Source organism: Lathyrus oleraceus, chromosome 4, assembly GCF_024323335.1.
Source record: "Lathyrus oleraceus cultivar Zhongwan6 chromosome 4, CAAS_Psat_ZW6_1.0, whole genome shotgun sequence".
NCBI classification, from domain to species: Eukaryota; Viridiplantae; Streptophyta; class Magnoliopsida; order Fabales; family Fabaceae; genus Lathyrus; species Lathyrus oleraceus.
This window is the reverse complement of record NC_066582.1, coordinates 201719241-201725689: the sequence shown is the minus strand read 5'-3', so window position 1 is coordinate 201725689 and position 6449 is coordinate 201719241.

The window sequence follows — 6449 nt, the reverse complement described above, 5'->3', positions numbered from 1 at the left end:
CTATACTTGACTTAAACTTTCAAAAAAGCCAAAAAGAACTAACTCATTCAAACCATTTTCTAGGCCTTCGTGCCTTTCAAACTTAACTTTTGATAAAAGCAATGCATCCACTTTGAAATTTGTATCACGAACTACGAGGTTTTGATCCCTCATTTTTATGTTGGTACGTAGGCACAAGTCCGAAGGTCTTGTCAAACACAAAAAATATAATTAATGAATTCTCTTCTTAATTCCCCCATTCTATTTATTTGTAAACATCATTTTTGTACTAAATACATATGCACACAAAAAGGGCTCCCTAGGAGTACCTAGGACACTTTGGGTGCTAACACCTTCCCTCTGTGTAACCAACCCCCTTACCTGAAATCTCTAACATTTTTATTAGTTTTGATTTAAAAAATTATTACTTTTGGGTTTTGTTCGTACTTTTTCCCTTTTCCATTGGAAACAATAAAAGCAAGGTGGCAACTCTTGTTATTTGATGTCTAGCTTATGCATAGCTTGATCATCATGAATTTACCGCTACAAACGCCGATGCAGTTAAGAAATACTTCTCCTAAAAATAAAAAAGTTAGAGACATAAAACAAAAACTTCATCCTGGTGTATTGAGTATCCCACCGTGGGGCAATCTAGGCAAAAATTAGGGACTATAGCATGTAACTGCATTCGGTTGGTTCTAATCATGGAAGCATTTTTGAGCAAGTCATTTGTTCCTAATTCATCATTCTCAATTGAGGACGAGCACAAAGGATATTCAAGTTGGTAGGAAGAGTAGTGATCATTGTATTCAGTGTAGCCCTTTTCCATGTAAATTACCATTTTTCAACTATGTAAAAGATCTATGAAGTCTCGTTTTTTACAGACTACCATTCTATCAAATAAAGTTAAGCTTTTATCCAATTATTCCTATTCTTATTTACTTCTGCTAAATAAAATTGAATTTTTGTGATGATAATTCTAAAATAAATTAATGAATAATAACTGTTTTCTTAGAATAATAAAACAATCACTTTAAGAATAATCGATTTAGGTAAGGAATGTCAACAACAATCTGAGAATAGGTAAGTCTTGAAGTGTGAAGCATTGTTTGTCTCCACAAGCAGTTGGTTTGGTAACTATTTTCTTCCACAAAAATTCGTCATTTATCCCTGGCTTGGTTGATGGGTTTCTCCCTGAATATTTCATCATCCCAGAAGAGCCGGTGGGCCTTATCTCCAATTAAGCTGATGATCAATTCCCCTTGCAAATCCATTTTCCCCAGCCAAGGTGTTCATACTTTACATCCCCTTATTTGTGATATATGATTGGGCATGGTCTTAACAGGGTTGTATCATTGGAAGAAATCAAATGCTCAAAATCCCATTTCACATTGCCTTGACATCCAAGCCTCATTTGAACTTCTGAACAGTTGTACATGGATCAAATTGGATTGCTTCATGGGCCTGTACACGCCCATGCAAGCTTGTGCATCACCATGTCCAAATTTAGCAATTTTTCAAGTGTGTGAATATCACTCTCAAATGCTATAAATACAGGCCCTTGGAGCTTATTTCAAACACACCTTACGCGCCAACTTTGCCCCCTAATTGAAACCCTCACCATTCAAAGGAAAACCTGAGAATTTTCAACTTGAAAATTGAGTTTGAATCTCACTGTTTGGAGATTAAAAAACTCCAGGATCCAAAGCTTTGTACCATTGCCAAACCTCTTCGGCAAGCTTCTCCAGTGTGATCAGATCAAGTTTGAAGCAAGCAAGATCCATTCTTGCACAACATTGAAGGTAAATTTCAGAAAACTTCTTCTCTTTGATTCTCACTCAATTCTCATCAATTCTCTTGGATCTTTTGTTGTCTGAAGTCCTACCAATGTAGGCAAGAATATTGAGTTGCTTTGAGGTCAAATCGAAGCAACTCAGTTGACACACCTCAAAATTCAACTCCTCATATCTTTCTATATGTGTGGAGTTAGTTAAAATTGAGGTCAGATTCGTGCTCTACGCCATTTTTTCTTTCAGATCATGTCCTCTTTTTTCATTTTCTTGATGGTGATGAGTGAACCAGTCCGGTGGACCTCGCCTGTGAAGGTGACCAAAGGTCCAGTGCTGGTGGTGTGCTATACAGGTTCTGAGCCATTGACCTCATTTAATATGTTTTAAACTTAGGCGTTGGTTGTGATTACCACGCGTGTGGTGCGCTGACTAAGTTCCACCATGGATAGCGCGTTTCCATCCACTTGATCTGCCATGTTTTTTTGATTTTTTGATCCACCAGGGAGATCAAGTGGTCCACATTTTTTTGATTTTTTGAAATTTATACCATGAACTACGAGGTTTTGATCCCTCATTGTTATGTTGGTACGTAGCCACAAGTCCGAAGGTCCTGTCAAACACAAAAATATAATCAATGAAATCTTTTCTCATCCCCCCATTCTATTTATGTGTAAACATCACTTTGTCCAAACTACATATGCACACAAAAAAGGGCTCCCTAGGAATACCTAGGACACTTTGGGTGCTAACACCTTCCCTCTGTGTAACCAACCCCCTTACCTGTAATCTCCAACATTTTATTAGTTTTAATTTGAAAACTTCTTACACTTAGGTTTTGTTCGTACTTTTCCCCTTTCCCTTGGAAACAATAAAAGCGCGGTGGCGACTCTTGTTATTTGATGTCCTTCTTATCCATAGCTTCATGATCATGAATTTACCACTACAGAAATTAAGTGGCGACTCTACTGGGGAGTAGTCTCCAGTGGGTTTAGCCTACTTTTTTGTGTGTATAAAATTGTATATATGTGATGTATGTATATTTGTGTGATATAATCTGCTTGTTGTGCTTGGTGATCTCTGAGTGGTGAGATAAGTTCTAACCTAAACATGAGTGCAATTAAGATAGGGGGATGGTATAGTCATGTTTAGGATTATATCACACAAATGTCACACAAGTATTTATGGTTAGGCATTACTATCTCTAATTTGGGTCCGAGAAGCTGAGGACCGTAAAACATTTACCCCCTCTTGGCCTATTTAGGATGTAATGCGGAGACTGTTCAAGTGTAGACTTGATAACAGTTGTTACACGATACCACAATGAGACGAGTTTCTCTTGAGAATATTATGGGTCGATTTGTCAATCATCTTAACCTATAATACCCGATAGATGGAATTAAGACTCTGGGAACTTTTTAGAACCTAGTTTACATGTTTCATCCTTAGTTCACTCCTTTGGGATGGTTCTTACCCAGACTCCATGCTCGTGACTCACAACAAACCCTTGATTCTTGGTTGATCCAATCAAGTCATGTCAATATCAGTGGAACTTGGGTGTTGATAAGGTGTAAACCATAATCTACCAAAATGGATGATTGATCTTTAAAATGACTTGATTCATCCCTTGACCTTTGTTTGCTTGCCTTGTGTGTCATCCCTTATTTGTGATTGTTGCATTCATGCATTCATGCGTATCATAACATTCATCACACAAAAATTTCAAGGAACTAGGGTATTATTTGCAAATATTTTCAGACCATTGACTGTGGACGAAGGAACACTAAGAAGTACAATTTCAGATGTCCCGACTTGAAAGAGTTTTGGAAACTAGGATATTTTGTGTTAAATCCCTTGGACTTCAAAAAACGTCATGGGAAGCTCATATCTATATTGTCTGCTAATGTGGTTAAAGGACTTTTGAGTGTATTGGTGCAGTTCTAAGACCCTCTCTACCGTTGCTTCACTTTTCCTGATTATCAGCTTGTGCCTACGTTGGAGGAGTATGCCCATCTCTTGGGAATACCTATTTCTAGCAAGGTTCCTTTTAGTGGTTTGGAAGAGATTCCTATATCTCATCTTATTGCTGAAGCTCTTCACTTGAAGAAGTCTGAGATAGAGGCTGATTGGGTGAAGAAAGGAGGATTATTTGGGTTGCCATCTGATTTCCTCATCAAGGAAGCTACTGCCTTTGCTCAAGACGGTAGTGTGGATGCTTTTGAAGCTATCTTTGTGTTTCTCATTTATGTACTAGCTTTGTTCCCTAACATTGACGGTTTTGTTGATGTTAACGCCATTAGAGTTTTCTTGATTGGGAATCCTGTGCCCACTCTGTTAGGAGATATGTACTTCTCTTTACATTTAAGGAATTCTAAGGGTGGTGGAACTATTGTCTGTTGCATTCCTCTTCTGTACAAGTGGTTTATTTTGCACTTACCTCAAACACCTGCTTTTGTGGAGAACAAACAATGTCTACGGTGCTCTCAGAGACTTATGTCTCTCACTAATGATGATATAGTTTGGTATGATCCTTCTCTGAGCAGTTTGGAGATTATTGATTGTTATGGTGAATTCTCTAATGTACCTCTCATTGGTACACAAGGAGGAATTAACTACAACCCTGCTTTGGCTCATCGTCAACTTGGGTTCCCCTTGAGAGGCATACCTAATAACACTTTGTTAGAAGGTCTTTTCTATCAAGAGGGCGTAATACCCCAAAATTTACCCTTCATTTTTTCCTGGAAGCATGGGTCATACTCATTGCATACTGCATTAATGACTTGGGAATCAGGTTTTGATTGACCACTCCTTAACAGAAGGAGCCACACAAAGCAAGATTGAGTATTGGACTTCATTTTCTAAGTATACAAGTCTCAAGGGTCTCGAGGGGGTCCAGGTATCTTATTATGGTCTTCAGTTCATCAATGAAGGATCCAGAGCTATCAGAGTGTTCATCTGGATTTAATCAGGAGATTACGATTTCATGGCTATTTGCAACAGGAAATGTTTGGTTGGAAGTAGAGGGGCTCATCCATGTCATGATTAGAGAGGCATCTTGGCCTAGGAAGATTCACAATTATCTCAGAAAGATCCATTGGCAAGCAGTGCAATCAGTTCCCGATCAATTTTGCCCTAAAATTAGGGTTTGGTATAAAATCAGTTTATTTCTGATTCTTTGGGTGAAACTCTTTTAAATGGCCTTCCATATGTCCACAAGGGTCTACATACAAAAAATCAACTCTTTATTTGAGCCAGAGGTGCTTCAATCGATCAATAGAATCGGGAATCAAATAGTTTGGGAAAAGTCAATTGTGGGGCCAGAAAAGTCAACTCCTGACTTTTTGAGAGTGGAATCTCAAGATTCATGCCTAGGGTAGCCTATATGTGAAATTTGATCAAGGTTGGGTCATGGATCCATCATTTAATCAGGAATTGGAGAAGTTACTTAATTTGGAAATGGTTGACTTTCTATTTAGGGCAAGTTTTCATGATTGTTGCACTCACTTTAAGCCCATTTTCCATCACGATAAAAGCTCCATTTGAAAATTTGTCCAACATGAACGTTGTTCCTCTTGTTCCAAGCTTTCTAGAGATATAAAGTTTGCTCCATTTGGATCAAAATTGAGAAAGTTATGCTTAGTCAAAGTGAGACATTTTTTTAGGACACTTAGAAAATTTTCTAAGTCTCAAAATCTTCAAAGTTTGTCAAGACTTCTTGGCCAGTTTTCTTGCACTTCAAGGCACCAATTGAAAATATTTTCTTCACAACAATTGTACCTTGCCATGTCCTCTTTCACATCCTTTTGGAATCATCTCATTTGGATTCATGGTTGAGAGATACATTCACCTAAAGTGGGCATCATGACTTGATTTTCTAGGCAGCATTTAGGCCAAACTGGCCCAACCATTTTGCAACTGTGGCAACCTGACTTTGAGGCCATTTTTCACCTTCTTCCATTCATCATTTCAACTTGTGCTAAACATGAAAGTTGCTGTGCTCCATGAGGTCTTTCTACTGTTTGCATTATTTCATCATTTGGAGACTTGCTCATCACTCATCTTATGCTTATCTTCCATGGCCATGAATGGTATACCTATGCATATTATTGTTCACCATGATATGCTTATTATTGTTCACCATCCTATGCTTATTATTGTTCACCATCCTATGCTTATTATTGTACCCTCTATCACTCATCTTCCATGGCCATGAATGGTATACCTATGCTTATTATTGTTCACCATGATATGCTTATTATTGTTCACCATCCTATGCTTATTATTGTTCACCATGATATGCTTATTATTGTCTACCATGCTCATCATCATGCTCATCTATGATCATCACTGTGTGCCATGCCAAACCATATGCATGTGTTCTTCATGTTATGGATTCATGCTGTTATTTTATGCCTTTGCCCGTGTCCATGTTGACCTTTTGTGGTCAAATTTTCTCCATGATTAAACCATTATTTTTACTAAAACAAGTCACCATGATGATCTACACATTTCGTACTTGATGTTTGGTTTTTATTTCGTGGCATTTGGTGCACTATAGCGCTTGCATTATTGAATGGAAGTTTGGAGAAATCCACTTGGTTTTCACGTTTTTTGCATGAATATGGCATTAGGGTTAGGTTTGTGAGGAATATGATGATGTGGCGCCTCCTGAACCGTTGGATC